The sequence below is a fragment of the Rhea americana genome, unplaced genomic scaffold (assembly GCF_003343005.1).
Source record: "Rhea americana isolate MKP2758 unplaced genomic scaffold, rheAme1 scaffold_1, whole genome shotgun sequence".
Lineage (NCBI taxonomy): Eukaryota > Metazoa > Chordata > Aves > Rheiformes > Rheidae > Rhea > Rhea americana.
In genome coordinates, this window is record NW_028185038.1 from 15,498,220 (window position 1) to 15,523,865 (window position 25,646).

The following is a 25,646-nucleotide window of genomic DNA, read 5'->3' on the forward strand; positions in this document are numbered from 1 at the left end:
GGGACATTCTGCTATTACTAAAGTACTTTTCTTCAAGTCTTCCAAGCTGTGCATGGCTTTTCAAAACATGAATTGAAATGAAACATTTTTTGTAAAAGATTTAATGGCTATATCTAAATCATCTGTAGTTCCAGGCTGCAGTGGTAGGCCCACTCCTAATTTAGTCATATTATTAAGACAGGGCAGGGTGTGTGTGTGAGCATGTGTCATTATGTATACATATATATGTAGGTTAAACAAGTAAAACACTATATATGTATATATTTATAAATATACACATATATACATATACGTTCCCCTCTCAGCGACTTCATGGCAAATGTTGTTATTTGGGCACTAGATTATAGGCTGAGAGTTTTCTAAGACTAACTGGCTCTTAAGTGGCTTGCGATGAAATATGACATCCCCCGGAGCACCGCAGTTAAAACCAGTTGTTATTAGTCACTGAGCAGCCTGACCGTGAGAGACTCAGTCACACACATCCCTCTCCCTCCCGCCGTCCTTCCCAAGCTTTTTCTTCTCTTTATTAGTTTCCCTGCTGTATTAAAGCCTCGTCATAGTTATACCCTTCATTGCGGAGCTCTCCTTGATCAGCGCTTAAGAGCACAAGTTCAGTTCCCGTCTTTGACACAGCCTGCGTGACCTCGGGCAACTCACTTCACRCGTCCAGGTCCCAGTGCTTCACCTGTGAAAGAGTAAAAAATAAGTTCCTTTCTCCCRTTCTTAATTTTATCCATTAAGAATGCAAAACCTTCAAAGTCAAAGCTGCRGGTTAATATATGTTTCCCCAGCCTAGTATGATAAGGTTCTGATCTTAATTGGGCCCTGCAGGTTACGCCACAGTGCTAATAATTAATGACACTAATTATTTGGTGTGCATGATCATTGCTTTTTAATAGGCATGGTTGTTTTCTGTTTTATAAAGTTGGAAATACTGTAACAGCATCAGCCTGGGCTAGTGTTTCTCGCTGTTGCAGAATGTGTAGAAGGGAGATTGAGCCTGGGGTTTAAATTTCCTGACACTGCTGAGCTATCTGACCTCTAGGAAAAAAAAAATGTCATGGGAAAATGAAAGGAGAAAAAGACAAGGGGGTGGAGGTAGAAAATAGAGTTTTTGCTGCTACTTCATCTGACCAGGAGARAGAGGAAAAGGCAGAAGAGCTTACCCTTACTAGCACTTTTCGACAAAGTGAAGGACACTGATTTGATAAGCTCTACTTGCTTAGCCCTTGTTTTATTCTAGTATCACCTGTTCTGTCAAGAATCCCACCCAAACTGGARACTCTTCTGTTCTCATCCCATCTGCAACACTGATTTATTCCCTGGCTCCAGGCAACTCACTTAAACTTCCTGCGCTGTAAAATGGAGATGGCCAGAGGCAGCCCATGAGTCCTGCACTGACTAATGCATTAAAGCATGGTACACCTTCCACCATATAACATGGTGCTACCACATGTACGTGGACTATATATATATATATATATATTTATATGTGTGTGTGTGTGTGTATGTATATCTGTATGTATGTATATCACATTTCTTTTAATCTAATTTCCTCCTCTCTCCAAGAAGCAGTGCTAAAATCTAAGGGGATACATAATCTCCCTCTAACACCAAATTTGCAGTTGTCCCTTGCAGGAACGTTGATACTATCTCTAGTAGACAGCCATGTCTCCCAGTCAATACCTCTGTCACTCCCACTGCTGTGATTCCAGCTGCCAGAGGACAAGATTTCTTCAAAGGAAATCTAAAGGATCTAGGGTTCACTTATATAAAGGATTTGCTTATAACTGATACAGCATGGGATACAAAAGTCATTTAGAGCTTTTACTTGTGTTTCATCCCTATGCACTTTTTCTCTTAAAGCTTTGAGAGATGAGAAAATTGCCTGGCATTCTCCTACACCAGAGCTGTTCTTTTTAATGCCACAGAATAAGATAAAATAAGGGGCACCTCCTCAGATAGGGTGAATTTGCCTAGTTCTTTGAAGACATAGCAAAGCTTTAGAATATCTTCCTGTCTGAAGCCAGCACAGCTCCACCAAATAACCCAGGCGCAGAACAGACGCTTTCCAGGACATAGTGAAAGGAAAGAATCACCCATAGCTTCATCAGCCAGGTCTGAACTAGGAAGGCAGGGTATCATCACTGGATATACCCGAAGTATGAACGAGTTTTTTAAAAAATGAAATTTCAAAGGATAGGTATACTGGGGACCATTAAGCCTAGTAGAGTAAATGGAGTCCCTGGAAACCTCTAAATCACTGGTTGCTGGAGGTATTGATATATATTTTTCTATATGTAGTTTCTTATTCTTCTCTTTAATCATTTATCTTGACTGCTATTGAAAACAGGACATTGGACCAGCTGGGACCTCTGATTTGACCTAGTATGTCTTAAAACTGTAATAATTAACCTGACTTTGTTATGACGCAAGTAAAATTCTAATGTGGGAATGCTGTTAAGTCTTTTTAAAATGTGTTAGCTGGGATCAATCAACCTTAATTCCTCTTTAAGCGAGTTTCCCCAGAAAGGATTCATCTTACCCTTGCTTAGATCTTTCTAAGGTAGGTATCCACACCTCTGAGATAGCCACCACCAGCTCCATCAACAGTCCAGATGAGAAACAAGCATTTCTAGGATGCAATTTGTCTGTAGACATCTATGTCAGCATGATGCCTTGAAAAGGGTGAGCAGCTCAGATGTGAYCGTCAAAGGGAGTCAGGCAAATCCTACCCCACATATCAACCCCGTGCTTTGGGAGAGCTGCATCCATTGGTGGCCTGGACTGGACCATCTTCCTCTCCACATGCCTCCTTCCATCCAGACTTCATGAACAAGGGCATGGGCCCACCCCAAGACACCAAACCTGGTCAGGCTGGGACGATTTCTCCCTGCTCTAATCTCATTAAAAGTGGTGTGTGTGTGTCTGCTGCAAGGACCACCTGAGCTGTTTCAATATCTACTTCAGGATGAAGATCAGATCCCATCATAGGTTGTTAGAAGTGTCAAGCATTGTGCTTACACAGGGCTAGCTGTGGAGAGGAGGAAGCAAGGGGAAAAGCCAGTTAACCGAGGAGGAAGCCAAGAGAAAGAACACAAGAGAGCTGTATTTACTTACTGATTTGGAAGGTGGAAAAGAAAGGAGCTGGACAGGGGTGCTGCTGCAAGCTGAAAGGTGGACCTCACCCGTTACAAACAAAACCGCCAAACAAAACCTGTCTTCCAGCCACCCCACAAATGGGGAGGGGAGGAYGAAAGACAGCAAAGAGGGAGGGAAAAGTGGGGAGTCTGCCGGCAAAGGACGAAGAGGACGAAGAGGACGGGGAAAACCACAGAAACTTTTGGGGGAGGGGGTGAGCGGGATAACAGTAAGAAGCAAACATTGGCCTCGGCGATTTTAAGAGACAGAGGAACTCAGAAGTAATTTTCATAAACTTTTAAATATAGCTTTAAATATTAGTAAAGCTTAAGCCAGTGCACACAAAGACAAGTTCCCTTTGAAAGAGTTCCAGAAAACCATGAAATGCTGTTGATAAGACTGTGCCAATTTGTAAAGCCTGCCACAATCTCTGGCTCACGTTTTCTCTCTCTCTCTCTCTCCAATTCTCTCTTTTTCTCTCCCCCCCTCTATTTTTCTCATTCTTTCTCTCCTTCCAAAAGCTCGCTGTGCTTTGTGAGTCAGAGGAGCTGCAATGACAACGACAACAACAAAAATCTTTATTTCTGAAGCTGGAACATCTTCTCAGCAAGGAGGGGAATAAATGTAGTGTCCGCGTTTGATTGATTCCGTAAAAATAATGTCAAAGTGGCATTTGCAAAGGCAGATAAAAGATTCTGATGGGAAGTGCCCAGTGGGGATAACGTAAGTAAACTCAGGCCAGAGTTTCTTAGCTTTTATTAGCAAATTGTGTTCAGCCTTAATTATAGGTTTGCCAGGGCCTGACACTTGTCAGTGTATTTACATGGAAAGATTGAAACGCTGATAAGGGTCTTTTGAACTGAAAGAAAAATAAGTTCAGCGTAAAGGGGGATGGGAGAAAGTCCCTCCGAATGGCTTTTTGACATGTTCTCCGTGTCATTAGTTTAATTTTTCAAGATTTTATTTCTCCTTTTTTTTCTTTTATGACATTACTTGAAGGACCTAGCTGGCAAGAAGGCTTCACTTGGTGCTGCACACATTCAGAAAACAGTTCTTTAGTCAAGGAGAATATTATTGCAAAGGCAAATGGAAGAGAAGAGGAATACAGGCTGAGGTGGCTCAAGGTTACACAACGGGATATGTTACACCAACAGCCCCATTCCCAAGTTAGAGCCCTGCCTGCTGGACCAACCGTCAGCTTACATCCCTCCTTCACAACCTCCCGGGAAATTTTGCTTCTGCTTTGTCATCTCCCTTGTTGCCTTCCCCGCATCAGGCTGGTTCCTGTTCACCTAGATCACCGAGATGATAAAGCATGGAGAATGAAAAATAGATTAAAAATGTGTTAAAATCCAAYATAAGAAAGGAATTAATGAGAGATGATTAAAATAAAGCTCGATCTTTCAGTGATATGAGTTCCCATAACGTCTCTCATGTTCTGTGTCTCTCCTCAGGGTGGGGTAGAGGGGTGCGCCACTGACTGGAAATTCTTCTGCAAAACTTTGATTTTGTCAGTTCCTAGAAATTGACCCTGTCCATGGCCCAAGGTCCATTTCAGCAAGTTCRTGGACTTGAAGATCTACTAGAAAAAAAACCTCCTGAAGTGGTCAAAACATTTCACTTCAACATATTCAAAAACCAAGTGTATGTCTTTGCTATTAGAACTGAGTCTTTGTTCAGAAATAAAGACTTAGAAAAATAAATGYATTTTTTCAAACAAAGCTGGACACAAAGGAAATATTTTGAATTATATCAACCACAGGAAAACAACAAAAACTAGGTTATGCTTTGCAGAAATTTTGTATGAATTTGCTTTCATCACTTTCCGAGAGGTGACTGTACTAGTTCAACGATTGCAGCATTTCTATGGGATGAACAGCCTTTCCGCAGCCAGCTCTAGAATTAATCCTGGAATTAATTTTAGCTGGGCACAGCTACAGACTGAACAGGTCAATTCATCTGCAGCAGCATCTGAGCACCCAGACCACACATGGTGTGCTGGATGGGGCAAAGGAGGATTACAGTGCATCCGTCCCTCCCCGCCAGAGCAAATCCTCTCCGATTATGCAGCAGTGAGAATAGCTGAAGTACGATCTGTTTGTATGGGGTAATAAGTTTCCTTTTTCACCCCTTTGCTGCCACCCCAAAGGCACCCTGAGCCRGTGGCAGGGTGGCTCTGCGTGGTACCACAGCTCCTACTGATCCCTCCGTATGGTGACAAAGCTGGGAGGGGGAGAAGGGTGGCTGAGCTGACTCATCTCTGGGGACAGCAAGAGGAGCTGCAGGGTGGACTTTCTCAGCATGAAGATTGGTAAGAAAAGGCTGGTGGAAACAATTCTTTTGAGGGGGAGTGGGGGCAAAACGGGGTTAGTGCTTGCCACATACAGCAGGCACGCTCTGCATTCAGGAGGGATGCCGGGATGGTGTGTGATCACCCCACAGCCTGGCCCACACCTTGTACCCCTGGGAGAAAGTCATGGCTCCCAGTGCCTGGTTATGTTCTGGCCCCTTCACCGTGGTAGGCCCCAACCCATCCTGCGGCCACACTGCCCCATCTCGACCCACACCCCAGCAGGTTGGCCTAGACCCATTTGTCACATAATGACTCTCATTAGACAAAGACTTATAGAGGCAGCCACCTCCCAGCCCTGCGTCACATGAAACTTCATTCAGTGGATCAGGAGAAAGCACACAAGCCTACCCTTCGCCTAAGGCTCTAAACTGTAATGTGTAAGCTAATTACAAGCCTCCTTTCACACAATGTGGAAATCTAGTGTGCCTCCATACTCCTCCTCTCCTTTGGGGCAAATGCAGCCGCCTTTTAACAGCCAGCAGCAACACTCCCAGAACATGGCTGACCCTCCACTGAAGAACATTTTGTACTTTACACAAAGCAATAGTGAGAACTGTGCATGGCGTGATATAATAACGCAAGGGACAATCTGCACTCAGAACTGCAAAAGAAACAGAAAATCCTCTTAATCCTCCAAAAGCGTCACCAGGTGTACCAGACACATTGGGCCTGGACTTCGCTACAGCTACATGGACCTGTCTTAAAGGCAAGCTCAGCCCCATCTCCATAATAACCCACCACTCCCTTCCTCTCCTACCTTCTTCCCATACAAAGGCCTTTTCTATCTTCTTCAACAGCCAAGACTGGCAATGTAAGAGCAGCTCACCTGGTGTAAATTTCTGCAGCACTAACCATGGATGGTGTTGCATTGATTTACACCGGTAAACATGTAACAGTCTTTGAGCATGATAGTGTCCCCATTGCCTCTRCATACCTGCAGGCTGCAGGATATTAAAGTCCAGTAAGTCTAGACATTAGGCWTGTGAAGACATCTTCAGTGCCTACTAAGTGTGATGCCTCTATTGAAACAGCTAACTTTGACATGAAGTCATGGATGGTTCAGCCTCCCAGCTAACTTCAGGCACTTAAATGAGCTRGACTACCTCGGCCTACCTAGCACCCAAATGTTCTCATGGACCTGTCTATCCTCTGTTGCCTAACAAATAAGGTTAGAACCTAACCAAAGTTGAGGGTCTAAATCTTGAACTTAACTATGTCTGTTACATTACGCATTTGCTTTGTGGATGGGCCAAAGGGCCATCTGCTGCAGCTTGGATTTATCTTCTCTACTGTTATGTTACYTCTCGACCTTTCCTTCTCCCCAACACTGCACAAACCATTCCCTGACATTCCCAGAAAAATAGAAAAGTGGAAGTCATTGCCTTTTAAGAAAAATGACATGATTACGTTCTCTGATCTGTGGAGTTAAAGCATTTATAAAGGATTTTAGGGCAATTTCATACAAAAAAAAAACACTCACTGAAAGTTTAGAGCTCCTGTACTGTCTCACAGCTGCGACATTTCTACAATGGGACATTTTGTAATGCTTGCTATAGGAAGTACTTAATTCCCATTGTACAGTCAAAGGAATGATAGTCTTCACTCAAGCATTGCTGCTCTAGGAAAAGGTCTCTTCCTCCCCCCTTCAAAGTAGCCTTTTCTATTAGTACTAGAGATTGCATCAGTTACACCCTATGCTATTTTGGTGTGTGTATTTGGTTTGGACTTCACTCAAATGTTTACCTAAGATCAGGGAAGCAAAAAGAAGACAAGGTTCAATGAACTACAACTACTTCTCCCAAAAGAATAGCTTGCTGTTCTGTTTTCTTTCCTTTTCCGTTCCTCTTCTTTCTTTATTTATTTCTTTTTCTCTTCCTTTCTTCCTTCCTTTCTTTACAAAGTCTGTGGAAAACCTCCCTAATGATGCTGTAAATCTTTGGATAATTAGTCGTCAGACTGAGGATGCTCAGATGCCAATTACCTATTGCAAGTTTATATTGCTATGCTTCCTTATGTGATAGAACAAAGATACCTAGGAATTTTGGCTGATTCAAGATTTTGTGGGCCCACATGGGGACTTTATAGCCTCACAATCACAGGTAAAGAAAAAGGCAATAAAGACGTGGTGAGTGCAACCATGGCAGCCAAGAGGGCACCATGCAGCAGCGACCTATGTTTAATTAGCTAAGTCACTCCTCAAAGTCACTTCTATCTAAATGTAAATATCTGAACCTGAAACCAAACCTCTTCTATTTTGTCTTCTGGGAGTCTGAGCCTACATCAAACCCAGACTTGCCTCATGGTCAAAGTCTGTTCACAAGACCATGCTGAAATACAGATTTGAGGGGAAGSTCCAAGACAGCAGAAGACACGCTTTGGGCCCATGCTACCCTTTAGAGAGGTCCTAACACACCTGTTGTGCAGACATGATGGGCACAAATTGTACCATTTCTTCTATGGTAAAGTCACAGGACTGAGGGCATGCAAACCAAATGGTCCAAGGTCTTTTCCAGGAGGGCGCACACACCACATGCAGAGGAGATCTATAGACACAGCTACACTATATAAAGGCATTTTCACTCCATAAAACTAGGTAATGAACAGCTGGCAGCTTTAGCTTGATCTCTAACTGATTTCCTGAGATACAAGATAGACATARCCCAAAAGAGCAGTCACCAAGACCAGGCAACTTTCTAAAAATTCAACAATGACCCTTGAATGTTATTTAATCACAAGGAATATGAAAGAAATGGATGGTGATTTTTTCCCAACCACTAGCTTTCATGTTTCTCTTTCTTTCTCAAAGCATCTACAAATCAGAGAAAAGATTCAAACTATCTCCTTCCAAGCATTTCTTTTCCACAATGTCAAAAAGTAAGATATGCCCAGACCACTGGTGCTTCCACTAGCAGAATGTTTTTCCATGAAATACAGATTCTGAGTCCAAAATTTCTCTCTGCAATGCAAAACATGCCAGTCTCACGTGAAGGCATGCAGCAAGCTGAAACGCAAAGGAGTATGCCAGGATTAGCACAGAGTTTAAGGTGCAGAGGTCAACAGTGCTTAACAATAACTTTCTCACAACAGTCAGCAAGGAAAAATGGGTTGTGAAATAGAAGTAGGAACAAGTCTTAAAAACTCAYAGAATTATTTGTATGTCTCTATTCTCTAGGACAGGGAAGAAAATCTCATATCAGAGTGCTCCTATAAAGAATATYTTATTGCATTATTGATCATGTTTTCACTATTGGCACAGTGTCATAAGTGCTCATTTGCTGAACAAGACAAATGTCTGTAGGGAGGCATGTGATATGTGATTAAATCTCGATCTAGATTTGCAGCAAAGGCCACCCACACCATTCTCAGACCCAAGTAGATATTTGGTGATCCAGCTGGAAAAGTCAAAATGTTACTGCCATGTCACACCACTCCAGGTGCCTCAATCCACTGCATGGTCACTTGTTGCAAAACTTGGTCTGCAGAGATCACATWAGCTGTGTAGGCCATCTCAAGTCTTCATGATAATTTGAATTATCTGAATCCACTGGTACATCAATACACAATTATTTCTTCATTGATCTTCATTTTTCTATAACCAAGCTTGATTTTTGAGAATGCATCTGCTATTCAAAAGTATTTGGCCCAATAGTTTATGTTAAAAACTTTTAATCTATTGGCAATCTTCATCTGCTCAACTACATTATCTGTCAATTATGTTTGATTGGCCAGTTGGGTTAAGTGGTATTTTTTTTTGTGACAACTGAGTGCATGATGAGGTGACAATAATAAAAAAAATGAGGACATCATGAATGGCAAATGCTTTCACCTGTTTTTTACCTGGGTCAATGTAGGAGCATGCAGAAGTACAGCAGCCACTCATCCTTTTTTTCTCTCTTTTTTTTCTTGTCTTTTTATTTTCTTTTACTTCTTTTTTGTCCTCTTTTTTTTCTGACAAAACCCATTCAAGCATCCTGCATAATCAAACCTAGTACCACTTTATCCCAGCTAGGGCACTAACAGACTCACCTAATTTAAGCAGGTAGCTGTTCTTGAGGTAAGATAGCAATAACCACAGAGCAATTCAGATACGAGATAGGGTGAATCACTCTTATGAGACGAGTATTAAGCTCTGTTGACAATGAGTGACAATGGAAAATGCTGCCAATTTAGGCACCTCTAATAAGAATTCAAGTTTGATCAAGTTAATTTGGGCCTAGAGGGTTATTTAGAACAGTAATTTTGACAATCAGCTTTTTCTAGTCAGCTCCAGTAAAAGATTCTCCAGACTATTATTTTTATGCAGTATTTATGTAGTATTTGCCCTTTGAAGACAGTTAAACTAGAGTCCCACCAGATGAACATTAACCCTTCATCAGATGCACAAGTGGGTCAAAGTAGAGAAGATGGGACAGTAAATATGTTAGGACGTGATCAGCTATTAGTTAATCAGATATAGTAAGTTTTTAGCAGTTCATCAGCTATTGCATGACAAGTTTTGCCCACCTGAAAGACTTATTGATGGCTTGTTAGAAACTCAGTGCTTGGRTTGGAAGGAAACAGAACACATGCAAGTTCTCATCCTAAATTACAAAGATTAATATTCCCATCACAAAATGCTTATTTCCAAAGACACGCTTAGTTCAGCCGATACTGAGATCTCCGGTTTCCATAGGGCTCCAGATATGAGGTTCAGGTACAGCAGTGCATGAGCTCACATGTTTCAAGGCTATACGGAGATTATATCTGTTGTCTGGTTCAAAAGAATAGCCTTCTTGACGTCTGAGACAGCTTTCTAAGGACAGACTTYAGCAAACACTCTACTGAGATGCTTTTCTAGTTCTGAAGTCTGCTCATACAACCCCYTTTTTTAAATCAGTTTTGCCTGGGTAGTCTTTAGTCTTTGACTATTCTATGGGTTCAACATGCCAAATAAAAGAATTCGCTTATCCCTTCAACAGACAGCAGAAATTATTGTCAAACTTTGATCTTTCTGCCCTTCTTGGTCTTCAGATTGAAGACATGGTCTGGAGATAGAAATGTATTTCGGTGGCTTATTGCTTTTGCCAGATGACTATTCTGCATTTGGCTACAGAGCTTACACACACACACACACACACACACACACACACTGGGAAGCAGAAGATGTGAAGAAAACCAAGAAAAGCTGGGAAATGGAGAGATCAATCGTTAATCCCCAGAAAGTACCATTTGTGGGCAGCACAGCTAAGTTTAGAAATCAAAACCTATTTCTCATAAAATAATCGTCACTAGAACAAAAAAGCCTGCAGCATAAATTATTTCCTTTGGACCCTATAATGCAGAAATGCTGTTTTTTAACTCTGATGTATCACTTGTGTTTTCAAACTGTGTCAAAGTCGTTCATATCAACACCCTATTAGATAGAGGTTATTCCTCTCACTGTGGAACTAGCTGCAGATACAGTATCTACATCGACATCATGGTTGCCACCTAGCAAATTAATTCAGAGCATGTCGACAGTGCGTAATTTTTTCCTCCTTTCTTCTCTCATATTTTCTTTGTGTTTATTTCTGATTCAGTTATCACTAAAATACACATTTTAATTGTATTGTACAAGATTCAAACTTCCCCAGCTTTGAACATTCACATAAACATTTTCACTCAACTTACCTTCACACTGCTTGGAATCATTGCTGAATGTTTGACTGCCTGTCTGCAATATAAAGCACAGAGGATTTTTCCAAACATGCTCATAACYTTCTAATACACACACGTAGATGTGCATACACACATGCATATATATRTGTATTATATAGTCATACACATACATACATGTGTATGTGTGTATATACATACACATATTATAATCCCACAGATCTACAGAGTAATAAAGTCCAGTAGGAATGTAGCARGGGCTCTTTGCCTATCAGACACATAATTGTTATCCATGAGTACTATCCGGGTATGCAGCCATCACACAGAGTAATAAAAGATGTGCTATAGATACACCTATTCTTTTATTGTTATTACTTCCAATGTGCTATAGACTGAAACTATTTAACAGAAGCAAAGTTCATCCAAGTTCCATTTATTTTAGTGGGCATTGAGCCAAACCCAGAGGTTCCAATACCAGGGGGAAGAAGACTCTTGTAGGTATTGAATATTAAAATAATTGTTCAAAAAATCAGCAAGAWGATTTATGGGCTTAAAGGGCCCTTTATGGCGAGGTAGACTCTGAAGTTAGATAGGCTGGTAGGTACATAGATAGACAGACAGACAATGCCTCCTCCAGCTACTCTATCATCTTATTTGTTATTTATTGAATTGCATTCAAGTAATATTATACCAGAGTGCAGTATAGTATGGAAGTGTAAAATATCAGTTCATCCATCTATCTATTCTTTTATCTATTTATTATGTTGTGTGTGCCTGCCTAGAAATGTGTTCCACTAAGRCACAGTATTAGCTGCATGTAAAATCAATATTTATATGACAAGCAGATGATAGATTACCTGAGGGCAGCAGGATTTAGCTTTGAAAGCTGAGTACAGAAGAGCTGACTTAACCTGGCTTTAGCTGGCCCTGCTCCACCTTCCTCTCCTGACTTCTGAGCTACCTCTCACCTCCTGGGGCCAGACTTCCCACCACRTCCCTAGGCTGATGCCTTAAAAGATCCTTCCAAATAAATCTAGTGTCAGTCATCCCTGTTTTTTCCCCCACAGCGTTATGCAGCCATACTCCCCTTGGAGGAAAGGAGAGGATGTGTGTTTGGGACAGGGAGGGGAGGAGGAAAGGGGTGTACAACTTCAAAAGCAACCCAATGCAGAGCACTCAGCCTAAAGGAAAGAAATTAAGAGCCGTGCTTCTCCCAGCTGATTGGTAGAGGAGTTGAAATCTGTATGGTGGTCTCAGCACACTTCCTAGAGGCCATGTGCCTGTATCATAAACTAACACAGACAGTATCCCGCATAGTGCATCCCAAACCCACCAAGACTCTAACACAGTACTCCTGAATGGAGTAGCCCTGCAGGTCTGACGTTTGCAACGGAGGCATCATCCAGACTGGGAAAGCAGAAAACTGCATTTCACCTCTGCTCTTGTTTGAACAACAGCCAAAGTCTAGCCATGGAGAAACCTTTGGCCTGTTGTTGACTTTAAGAGAATATGGATTTGCATACAAAGAACATTATTTTTCAGATATGGCACTTCCCACTGATCCAAATAGGAAAAGCACCCACCAGTTTGTTAATTTAACTCTTTCATGCTGCTACATGGTCTGGAAAGATTTAGCAGCAGAGATGGGCTGCACACATGCTGCATGGAAACAGGCAAAAGYTGCAAAGCTTGCACCTTAAACTTAGTTTCTTGGGAGCTGATGAGTAATGACCAGCACTCAGTGCAGACAGGCACAGAGACTTCCCCTGTTTCGGCCATGGGCTGCTTGAATCTGACTTAGTGCTCCCTGCTGAGAGGGCAATCAATCCATGCAGAGGCTCGCGGCATGCTCTGACCACAAGGCTACATCCATTTCTAGTCTTTTGGTTCCACCCCAGGTATTCAGGCAAAATCTGTTGAAACTGAGAGGCAAGTGCTCAGTTGCCATAGCTCCTTTGGTTTTGAGGGAGCTGTAGTGGCCATAACTATCTGATAATTTGACCTCCAAACTGTCACCACCATCTTCAAGTTCTAGCAAACACATATTATTTCTTCACATTATTAAAGATGGTCCTTAAAAATCTGCTCCTGTGAAGATGTCCGCAGAGAGTCTTCCCTGAAGGGGACAAGGCTTTCCACTCACTAAAGCAGTCTGGGGAGCAGGCCTACAGTCAATCTCACTGAGCAAGAAGCGGAGCCGTCTGTTGCTCCRTTTCTTGGTTATTATCTGTGGCAGCAACATGCAATTTCTCCCCGCGATCACTGGAGAGAAAGAGTTCCTCACAAGAGGAGAGAGGCACGGCTGAGACAAATTATATTGGAAGGAGAGCTCTGGGGTTAGCCTTCCTGTTGTTGTTGATAGGGCTGGCTGTGTTTCTCAGGGGTTGTTGTGTTGCCTTGCATTCTCGCCCTTCCTCTGCCAGCTTGCTTCTGTACAGGCAAAGAAGTCTGCAAGTCCATGGCTATTTTGGCGGACTTGGAAATCTGCTGWCCTCAGCAGCCACTGACTTTGCCCRYGTCTAGAGCTGGCCCTGGCTTCCTATATGCATACAGCCAGGACATACAGAGTACTGACTGGCTGGTGTTCTCACTACCACATGCTTGGTCTATAGATATTATTTCCTCAACCACAGATAAGTAAGACATCCTAAGATTAGCATTTGTGATCTAGCACCCTTACTGCCCTTTCTGGTAGTGCATTGCCAGCTGATTACATACTGCCACTCCAGTCGCTGAAAGGTAATGATGGCTCAAAGGCTGAGTCAGATTCACAGGAAGTTTCGCAGCCTGTCATACACATTTTGTCATTACTTTGGGGCTGAACGGTGTGTAATAGCACAACCTGTTTCCCACCCACATGAGTGAAAAAGGCTAACTCATTTTTCCTCTCTCCTCCCCGCTCTATCAGCTTTACACATCCTCTCTTCTTCAGCTGCCCTTTGCTGGTGCTCTCAGTGACTGAAGTACTTTTTGCTATCATTTGAATCCTTCCTGCCTTAAAGGTAGCAAAAAGGAGAAAGGGTGGTCTGTTGGAATGGATATTATTTATGCAATCAGTTTCTAACCCAGGTAACCTGGTGATGAGGCAGTGGTGGCARCAAGAACTCAGAATTAGCACTACGAATATTCAAAAGTACTGGAATGAGAAGAAGAAGAAAAAAAAAGTTTTACAGTTTGTACCTTGTACCCATATCTCCTCCATGGAAAGCACCAGGAAGCCTGCCTGAAGTACTCTACATCTGTTTATTTTGACCAGTGGTGTCTGGCACAGACGTATGTCAATAAGCAGCAATGTAGAAAGAACAAGGCTTTATCAAATAGCCTTGATTATGTCTGATGAACCTTCATATTCACAGCATGTTTCTGCCAAGCTGCCAATGAAAGTTTTAAATCAGTAGATCTTCTAGTTTGATTTTCTGAAATAATTTGTTCTGGTTTGGTTCCTGTTCAAACACAACAAGATAATGGTTCAGGCTAAGCTCTACTTTGAGAAAAATATCATTTTCTGAATGGACTTTTAGTCTGAGTTCAGGTCCGTTCCCTGCTTCCAGCCTAAATCCCTCTCTGCCAACCCCTCCTCAAAGAGTTGAAGAAAGGGCTTGTGAAGGGCTGGGATTTTGTTAAAAGAAAAAAAAATAAAAAAGACAAAAGATCTGTTGCACCCCAATGGAAAGACTGTCTTGTCAACTAACGTATCACCAGCACTTTGATCCAACAGTCACTTCACTAGGTGCCGGTCTGGCATGAAGAAAACATCCGTGGAAGTTTAACTCCTCTGGGATATGCTCTCCTTTTATTTCAGCATTGCAAAGCTCTGTACTGATGTTCGCAGCCGTTCAAAGTCGCATGCAACAGCTGTCAGATTAACACTGAGCCTTTCTTCGTGCACGAGCTCTGTTACTCCTGACGACATYGTATGGCAGTATGCTACAAAAACGCTGCATAGAGCAATACCATAGKGCAGTTCTGCACACAGAATACACCAAGCTGGACTGGAAACCTCATGACTAAGACTATAGGGCACTGAATCAGCCCTCTCCTTCCCTCGCTTCCTTCACTCGCTATCGCTAGAGAGGGACTATCAGGATTTAGGGCAACGCCCAGTTCCCAGTGCTGACCATTGATTCAAGAAGGGTTCGGTTGTCCCAGCTGAAGGATAAACGTTCCTCTCCAACCTAGCCAAYATAGATGATCAAACAGTAGTTTATCATCATCTGTGTCAACCCACTGCAATGCACAGGATGGAGAGGGAACTCTTTCAGTCTGGACAGAAGAGTKTGGGTTGTGAGACGCAGCAGCAGGGGGGCCATGAACTGTTCTCCAAAAGCCTTCACAGCCAGCTGTACATCTCCCTCATACTAAGCTATTTAATATCTGAAGTCTGGACTTATGTATCAAAGGATGCTGACCTCGGAGAATTCTTTACAAACCAACTTATACAATGGCAATGATGTGTTGCTAGAAGTGCAGTTTTGTGCTCAAGAGGAAATCATGTCTAGTAAAAAAAAATCAGACTCCTGATTTGCCTGCAAACAATGCAACTCCTTCTGCAAAAAGAGTCCCCGCACTCAGGCTTGGAGAGAAGAAAGATAGTGAAAGAGCTGAAACGCAGCGAGCGAGTTGAGGAAACCGGCAACTGAGGAAACTGAGAACCAGGAAGCAAAAGAATCTGAACAAAGAACAACAGCTGGGCAAAACACTTTCCTAATTGTCAAAACCAGGCAGCCTCGAATAATCAAACTTCTCACAGATCCAGATTTATTTGGGGGAAATCATCATTTCAATGTGGTTTTAAATGATTTTTTATTATTCTTTTTCCATTTTCATTTTTTTTTCTTTTCAAAATGGATTTAAATACTTTTTTGTGTGTGTGTGTTTGTGATTATTATTAAATTTAACATTCATTTACTTATTTTAAATACCCTGAAATTTTTCCCCCTGCTCTAACTACATGTTTGTGGGTTGAAGAGCCCRGCAGTTTTTCTTTTCACTTCCTTTATTTCACTGACAAAAAGCACTGACTGTTTTTGTTTCAGATCAATTAAAGGCAATTCTTAAAATATTTTAGCTTATCCACAAAGCACCAGCAAAATTAGGTATTCACACATTTCTAGTGAGAATTTCTGGAGGCTTCAGAAGCAATCACCTCTGCTCTGAGCAACTCTATCATCTGCTTCTAGGAAAGCTGCATGTGAACTGCTAGTAGGCAAGATCACAGCCCAGCACTTTTCCTTTCCGGTGCTTCTTCTTTACCTTTCTTATAATACCACTAATGCTGCTCGCGTTTGGGTCTGTATATTGTACAAGTGGCACATCTCTGAGAAACTCCATTTCCAGAAGAGGAAGAGAAAATTTTTTTCCAGTCTGTAAGACCAGAGTGAGCTGGATAATAAAAAGAGGCCACAACAGTCAGTGCTATACTGATTACACACTCATACAGTTATTTCTGTATCCTGCTTGCAATGTTAATAAGTATAAATATTTTGATCAGGGATGTAAAGAAATGTGAATTGTCCAGAGATCATAGTTCATTGTTTATTAAGTAGAAATGTGCTCATGCCATCAATTTTTATAATCTTTCCAAATGTATTTCTTTTTCCATCTAACAATATGTCCACCTGATTCCRGATGATAATGTGAAGTGCTTTAKATCCCTGCTATCATCCCTTACCTGGAAGTTACAATTTTTCCACTGGATAAACARTAGCTGRGATCTGATAACTTAAATAATTCCATTTATTCCTCATTTAAATCAACTAGGAGTGTTCACTAGTCAGTTACTTTTTGCATCTCAACCTCCTTCTCAACCTCTTAACTTCTGCCATTAATTGTACAGATTTAAATACTTACATAGCCTAGTTAAAGACCATTTATTTCTTGATGACATTTTGTTTTCTTTTTAATACTTCAAGGGACTTGGTCTTCATAAGGAATAGATCTTTTGGTCTCCTTGAGGAATAAGATTAGGATAAGACATCTAACCTCCATCCTATCACACTGATATCATGTGAATATGCACTATAGAGAATACATTTTCTTTGACCTATTTTAAACTTGCTGCCTTTCATTCTGTGCTGAAAGTCCTCTTGTTCTAATGCTATGGTAGAAGGTGGCAGTCCAGCTCATTTTGTTACCACAGTGCTCATTTGGCATGCTTGCGCCGGGTCCCTTTATTGCCTCCTCCTTGCATTAACAGCCCTAATGCATTTAATCCTTTTGGAACCTTTGCWGTGAGGGGGTTGTTCAGGATTAGGTAACCAGAGAGCTCATGGCATAAAGGAGGATAGACAGGAGAAGGGAGTTTCCAGTGTCAGACTTCCCCTAGAGAGGGGAAGACTCTCCCAGCCCATGGCCAGATGCAGAGAGAGGCAGCTAGCTGGTGGATCRTAGTTTGAACAAGTCATTGGGTCAAAGAAGAAGGGAGATCACTACCGTGCACCACGACATGGTGAGCTCTGGCCTTAGCTGGGAAAAGATTTGAAACAGGACTTATTTATGTGGTTATGAGACTCACAGGATGTCCTTTGTGAAATCRTGTCTGAGAACTTGCAGAGGATGTGTGGGAGCTGCAGAAGGGCAAGCATAGGATTTATTTTAATAAAAAGACAATCCAGATGATTATGAGCCAGTCTCAGCTTCACTTTGATGCCTAGAAACATACTGGAACACATTATTCCCCAAAACATTTGTAAGCAAGATRGGAAACAATAAAATGAAACATGAGTTTGTCAAGAACAAATCATGTCTGATCAATCTAATTCCCTTTGATGCTAGGATAGTTAGTATAATGGATAGAGGGAACCAGATAAYCTGATATAACAGATTCCTGTATGTCATTTTCATGAGCAAACTGAGTTCCTGAGGCCTAGGTATGATCACTGAAAAACAGGTATGGGAGTATTTGTAAAAAAATACTCAAAGAGTCGTTAACAACAAACTGAGACATAATAGGGGGATTTCCTTTTTTTTTTTTTTTTCTTTTTTTTCACGTGCAGAATGGCAGAGATCTCTCCATAGTTGAAAGCCATTCAATATTTGCATTCATGACAGACTAGACAGTATCTTTATAAAACCATCATATGGCATCATACTGGGAGAGTTTCCAGACACTTCAGAGAAGATGATCAAGATTCAAGTTCATTTGGTAAACTAGAGAATTAATCAGAAGCACAATGAAGTGATGTTTAAGCCATGCAAGCATCCCATACCTGGGAACTCAAACATCTAAGTGTCTAACAGAAAGAAGCTCTCTAGCAACAGTACTACAGATGAGGATCTGGAAACTCTCGGCAATTTAAAAGTCCCTCATAATAACAAGAGACAAAAATGTCATTCCTCTATAACCTCACAACCTCTATAATATGCCAGAGATTTGCTTTTTTATTCTCTACTTAGCACTRGTAAGGCTGATGTGGAATATAGTACATAGCTTTGGGCCTCATGCTTTACAGGGGGTATACATGAACTACAAAGACATGATAGAAGAAAATATGACCCACAAGGAAAGATTGCAAGAATGAGACTTGCTTAGTTTAGAAAGGAGGAGGCTCAGGTAGGACAATCTAGCTTTCCTTCCACACATAAAAGGCTTTTTTAGACATGAAGACATGACAGCAACCATTGTTCTCCAGTGGCAGTGAGGGTAGGACAAGAAATAACTGGTTCAGTCTGCAGCAACACAGATTTGGATTAGCTGTTCAGAGAGAGTCTGAATAGCAAGATACATAACCACAGGRACAGGTTGTTCTGAGAGGCTGTGGAATCTCTGAGGTTGGAAGGGACCTCCAGAGATCATCCAGTCCAAACCTCTGATCAAGCAGGGTGACCTAGAGCATGTTGCACAGGATTGCATTCAGGTGAGTTTTGAATATCTCCAGAGGAGACTCCACGGCTTCTCTGGACAACCTGTTCCAGTGCTCTATCAATCAAGGATCCCATCTTAAGATTGTGTGAAACTMTCATCACCTTGTCTGCCTGGACAAAAACATGAAACATTTGCCTGGACAGAATATAACACATCCTGTCTTTATAATRTATAATTTCTGTTTCACGTTGGTTGATTCCTATTCTCTAGCTGAAAATAAGACACCATTGCAGATTTCTGTAACATTATAATAGCCTCTGTATTAATTCCTCTCTTATTTATCCCATATCACAACTTGTGCTTGTGTTTCAGATTTTTACTTAGAAGTGGTAGCCAAAATAGAAAAAGTGGAGTTCCTGTAGAATAGATGCATATAYGAATTCTTTTGAAAGGCAGAAGGGACTTTTTATTGTCCTGATCTGATTTTCTATATAGACTTGGAATAAAATTTTACCTCAGCATTGAGCCCGAGTGTTGGTTTAAGTGAAGCATAGATTTGGGGAAGTTGTCTATCCCTATTATGGAGAGATTTCAGAAGAAAATGCTTCTTTGTTAGTTTAATAATTTGTCCTGGAGTTGATCTCACTTACTAACAAAAATATGAATAAAATTTTTAAGACTTTATTTTCCAGATGTGTCTTTTTATTGTGCCTTTCTCTACTGGGTTAAAGATGCCCTTAGAACTTGAAGATCTTTTTTCATCATGATCAAACTCATTTCTTGATCTTCTAAGAAGAATGAGATCAAGGGTATGGTCTGTTGCAACTGAAGAAGTATAGTTCCATTAATTTTTCATTCTTGGACAAGGTTCGATCTAAGTTATAGTGGCTAGAGACAAGTTTACTTCTCTCCACGTGTTCAGTGAAAAGAATCCRTTGCGAGACTGTCACTCCCTTGGCATATGACTTCTTTTTAACTTTAGGGTACCATGAGATCTTTGTTTCCATTTCAGTTTACAGTCTCCTCATTGAGGAGTTGTGATTTACTGGCACCAACACAATATGAATAAAGCCTTTATGCTTTCTCATTTAAGAAATAACAAAAAGGCTTGATATGGTGCTTAGAAATTCTCCAATTTCTCTCAAGATCACCCAGCAGAAGATTCCCATGAAGTGCCAATGTTGTTTAAGGTGAGTCAGCACAAGAAGGAAGTCAAATATTKCAGGAAGAAAAAGTAAAATAGGAAAAAGAAAGAAAAAGTGAAGGAAAGGGGAAAAGGCAAAAGGGAAACAGAAATGGAAAAGGAAAGGAACCAGAGCAGAGCARAGGAGAAGAGAAGAGAAAACGGATGAGACAGGACAAAACTAGGTAAGAGAAAAATGAAGAGRTTTGGAGATCTAGGAAAAAGTATTCATCTATCCAGTTCAGACTGGAAATGAAGTGGGAAATCAACGATCAGAGAAATGGAAGAATTACATGCAGGAATGTCATGTCAATATTTGGAAGAATATCTGAAGGTCAAGACGACAGGTTTATTTTGAAAGAAGAGAAGGCAAATGGCAGCAGAGGAAGAGAAGGAGTTGAGAATGTATAGTGAAGTTTTAGAAAACAAGTTCCACTTCTTTGTTTAGTCTGTTGTTTCTTATTCTCCTCCTTTCCGAGAGTACAACAGAGTGACCTTCCAAGGGATGCGGACTTGCTGTTCTAGCTGTACCCATTAGCAAGGGAATGAGCATTCAGAGCTGGACCTTGGTCTGTGGCAGGTCCACTTGCAAAGATTATCACTAGACTTGTGCTCCAAACCTGCACAGCCTGTCCGGAACTCACAGATCATGTGCACCTCCAGGGATGTACCAGGCAGGGTTGAAACCAAACACAGCTGCATCTATCAGGGACTAGCCTTGGTAGCCAGAAAGGTCCTCCTGGCACTAAACTCTGTGAATCCATGTGTCTTTGGAGGGACAGTGAGACAGCAACCTGCCATAAGAAAATATTTGACTAGGGATCACATAACCTACCTACCTCAACCACACCCAKCATAACCACATAAAGATAAGGTCGTTTGAAAGGGATAATGGAAGAATGGTCGCACCCTCTGCATCAGAAAGTTAGGAAGGTTTATTTTGGTTTTAGTTTTCTTTTTTCCCCTCCTCTGTCCTCAAATGAACCRAGCTGTGGTAACTCAGGTAACCCGGAAAGAGTTCAGCAAAGCACAGAAGGATTTCTGATATTAAGACAGTTCTCAAACCAGATATTAACCTGATRGTATCTGCCTGAGAAGCTAATACTTTAGCTGAAGAAGTATAAAGATGCACTGAGATTTGTTGTTGAATGTATCTCAAATATAATCCATTTTTATAACAGGCCAAAGCCTTCTTTAAGGTTATAAAGTTACAGCTCTTGTGATTTCTTGGCATAACTACTTACTACAAGATTTTGCCACCCACCTTAGAAGCACCTGGTGCTTTTGGGCAGTGGAAGTGATGGTATACTAAACATTTAATATTGCCTATATTCTGCTACTCTGATGCACATCGATCAAGGTCTGTGCAGRCAGATTAGGACTAAAGGGAGACAGTGTAAAACTGCAATCGAAGATCTGTTTTCTATTCTTGGCTCTACCACTCATTTATGGCATGACCTTTAGCAAGTCACTACGTTGTCCTGCTCTGTATCTTCCCCATCTGTTTGACAGAGATCTTCCATGGAGATTATTTCAAATTTACTGCTAATAAAAATAAGTACTATGATATCCTTCCCTGGGATTTTATATCCCCCCTGAGGACTTTCCCTGGCATAAATATTATCAAAAATGAGGAAAGGTTCTCTGCAGAGAGAAAGTAMAGCTAGATTTTCCAGTATCAATGAAGATGAAGAAAAGTGGCTTTGATTAGAGTAACAAGCAAACTTAATTAAGGAGCATCAAAGGTGGCCAAAAGGAATTAAAGAAYGAAGTAGAAATGTTCTTAAAAGAATTGAGGAAGGATTTAGAAAGTACACAGAGAGGAGTTGAAAAGTGGAGGAATGACAGGAAGGCAGGGAAGGAAGGGAGAGAAAGAGAAGGAAAGGAAAGAAGGAAGGAAGCAAGGAGGGAAGGAGGAAGAAAGAAAGAAAAACAAGGAAAGAAAGAAAAACAAGGAAAGAAAGAAGTAAGCAAGGAAGGAAGAAGTGCTGTATGTACCATCTCATTTAATTTCCTGCTTACTGCATTCATGGACTCACTGAATGACTGTATTGGATGAATAAAAAATAGGCTGTTGTCAGAAGTAAATGTCCAGCCTAGTCTGTTAACGCAGATTGGACTGGACAACAACAGAAGAAAAAAACACTTTTTTTTTCCTGGAAATAGCAAAGGCTTTTGAGATATCAAAGTCTTTTGTTAGGAATAGACTTTACATGAATAATTATATTATATKAATTACATTATATAAAGTTCTCTTATACTAAATAAAGTGACCACTGYGCAAACCAGTTCCTGAGATCATTTGTGCCAGGAAAAAATTACAGATTTTTCACTGTCTATTGAAAACATGACCTTTTGTGTTTTCCCTGAGTATTACAGGTACACAGTGGTATATGTGTATAATATTAGAGATGGTTATTATATATAAAGCTTGGATGCCGGTAACATATAGATCAACATGMAATTTTAATTCACTTTCAGAATGCTATGTGATACTTAGGCACAGAACCACAACTCCAGAATCCAAGCATTCCCACCACATTTTTACCAAGTCACTTCACTTGATTTCAGMCTCTGGAAGACAAAGGACTGAGTTGGGAGAAGGTGGAATAATGGGTCCATTGAGAATTCACAGGAATGYAGCACATTATCTATGAGAGAAGCACACTGCTTCCTTCAGTTTAATAGCTTTAGCAAAAAAAATCAATTTATTCTGGAAGAAGYAATAGTAAGGGGCAAGTCTGTTCTTTCTGGTATCATTTCTGCAATATATGTGTCCCAGTTACATTTCTGCCTCAGTCCTGGAGTGTGAAATTGAGAGCACGGAGCTATTAGTTTAGTGGGATGTGTATCAGGAAAGGGATAAAAGCGTCTGAAAAGTGCCCAGAAAATCGGCCTCTTTCACTTTGTGTTTGGAGAGACAAATTTTGAAAATAAATAAAATAAAATAAAATAAAAGCTCCCAGACCATCAATGAAATAAAAGCTCAAAATCAAGACACACTCATTGCTAGTGAGGGTGAAACACTCATTTTGCTCTCCTGGACAGTGGAGGTTTGAAAATGAGGGGGAGATCTAAATCTCTTGGGAAAGACAAGAGTGGGAAAAATCAAGAGGGAGGAGGAAGGAAGGGATGGCCAGGGAAAGGCGAAATCCTGTGAGAATTTAACTCAGGCTGACCAGCAGAGCGAGGACATGCACTGATGTASTGTCACCGGGCTTGATCTGAGATTCTTGGTTATGTCCCCCGAAACGTGAGTTCAGATCTCAGCTCTGACCCTTCTCGTACCTTTCCATGATTGAATCTGAAAGCCAAGAAATGACCTATAGGCTCGTAAAATGACCTATAAGTTCTTGTTTCAAAGGCAAGTATTTCTGATACTGAGTTGTGTTTCTGGTCAAAACGGAAATGTTGAGGTCTGAGTAAMTCAGCTCTGACTAGAACTGGAAATTCCTCTGTCAGACATCCGGAGGGGTCTTGAGAGATGTAGGATGCCCTGGCTAGACCAGCTCCCTCACTGATATCCATATTTTACACAACAGTTAGAGACTGACACCGGAKTTTCACCACACCTGAGTTAGGCAGATGGAAAGGAGCATTAAGTCTCTTGCAAAACAGTCCCTAAACACCACTTTACAGCTGTGGGGTGCAAAGAGTTGGAGTTTCCCAGGACACCACTGAAAAGCTGGATCTTGAAGGCCAGCKCTCTGTACACATGGAAAGGCAGGCTTGGTTTGTGCTTAATTTAAAATATAGGCACAATCCCAGGAGCCTGGCTAGACCAGGGTCCTGGGCTTCAGTCAGAGCCAGGTACCTCACAGCTTGCTCCAAATCTTCTGGCGCTTTAAGCCTTTTGGGTCTCATTTTGCCACCCATCAAACAAGAATAGCTTTTCTTCAGTTTACCTATTTAAAGTTTAACCCTAATGTAGCTCCAGTGCCATCGCTATATCTATTCTCTCCTTATGCTGAAGTTAGTTAGAAAAAAAGTAATTAAACTCCATCTGTATTTGTCTAGCTGTGTATCTATATCAAGCGTTCAGCCCTCAAGGAAAACTTCACAGCCTGTGTTCATCTAAATATCTTCTGGTCAAACAAGAACAAGAAAYCTTTCCCCCTTTTATATCTTTTTGTCTTTTCTAGTTCTGAGTAACAAAACAGGAAAACTGGAAATTGTGATATTCAGACCTTCAGAAAAGGAATCTCAGGACAAATAAGCGTTTGTTGTCTCCCAAGTTCACCTTCACCTTCTTCACAAGCTATATTTAAGCATTTGTAGAACAGCTATGAGTAGTCTATATGAAACATTTTCAAAGTAGTATTGAAAGAACCAATTATTTCCTCGGTCCTTAGCAGTTTTGATACTAATACACGGGGAGAGAGATAGCTGATCATTTATATTGGCATCCTAAAAACTCTGTAATGTCCCCATTACAAAATGATGGAAGTGAATTCTGAAATACAGTAAGTAGAAGGGAAGTGTCCTTACTCGACATATCTGTTTCTTAGTTATCTTTGAGTCATAGCTGCTAATTGCTTAAAGAAGAATCACCCTTAACTGAAATAGAAGAAACTGAACCAGATATCTTTTGGGTTCTGTTAGTGTATGAAAACAACTACGAAAGAATAAACATTTTGTTCTTAAAGACTGCATTCAGTACAGAGCAATGCTAACAAAAACACCTGGAATTATTCTTATTCTGTATTGAATCTTGGCTGTGTAGTAAGCATGCATCTGACACCAATTTCAGAAAGCAATTCCCTAAAATTGCCTGCCAAAAACCAGATGACAACTGAAGGGTAACACTGATACGCAGCTAACATCAGTGTCAAGGGAAGCTATACAAATGAGGGGAGAATGAAGCTCATATTATCTAGGCTGTCATCTCCTATCTGGTAAAATAARCTTACTTGCTGAAGAGACATGCTACCAGCAAAAGATCTTCCCCTAGTCTAGTTTCCATAGTGCCTTGACTAACCAGCAGTGGTGGAAACAATACCAGCAGCAGAGCTGGTGAAGTATAATCCTTTGAGCTCGGCACAAGCCTTAATGAAAAGCTAGAATGACACCTCTGATCACGACCAAGCAGGAATTTGCCTCCTTCCCTGCAGACATATTTCCTATTGTATATCCCCTCTAGTGCTTAATCRGTTACATGAGAACACAGACATTACATGAAAAATTTACAGTCTTTGGTGAGCTGGAAGTCAGTTATCTAGTCAAAATCAATTTTATAGGATCCATCTATACTTAAAGGGGGAAAAAAAGATAGGTCATTCATCCTATATATAGGAATCTTTCCCAGGATAAAGTTTCCCTGCAGAAGTTCCTGAACATGGAAGCTAAATCTCCCTGCTGAAGAGCTTGACTGTGTGAGGTAGAGCCCCTTGTACAGGTCCATTTAGTCTGAGACTAAGGACGCACTGTATAGTTTGAAACTAGGGCTCCAAATCCTTTCATTTAAACTCATATTTCATGGGTCCTCTGACTTGAATCAGTTAATCATGATTGGAAAAGAGTAGGAAGAACAC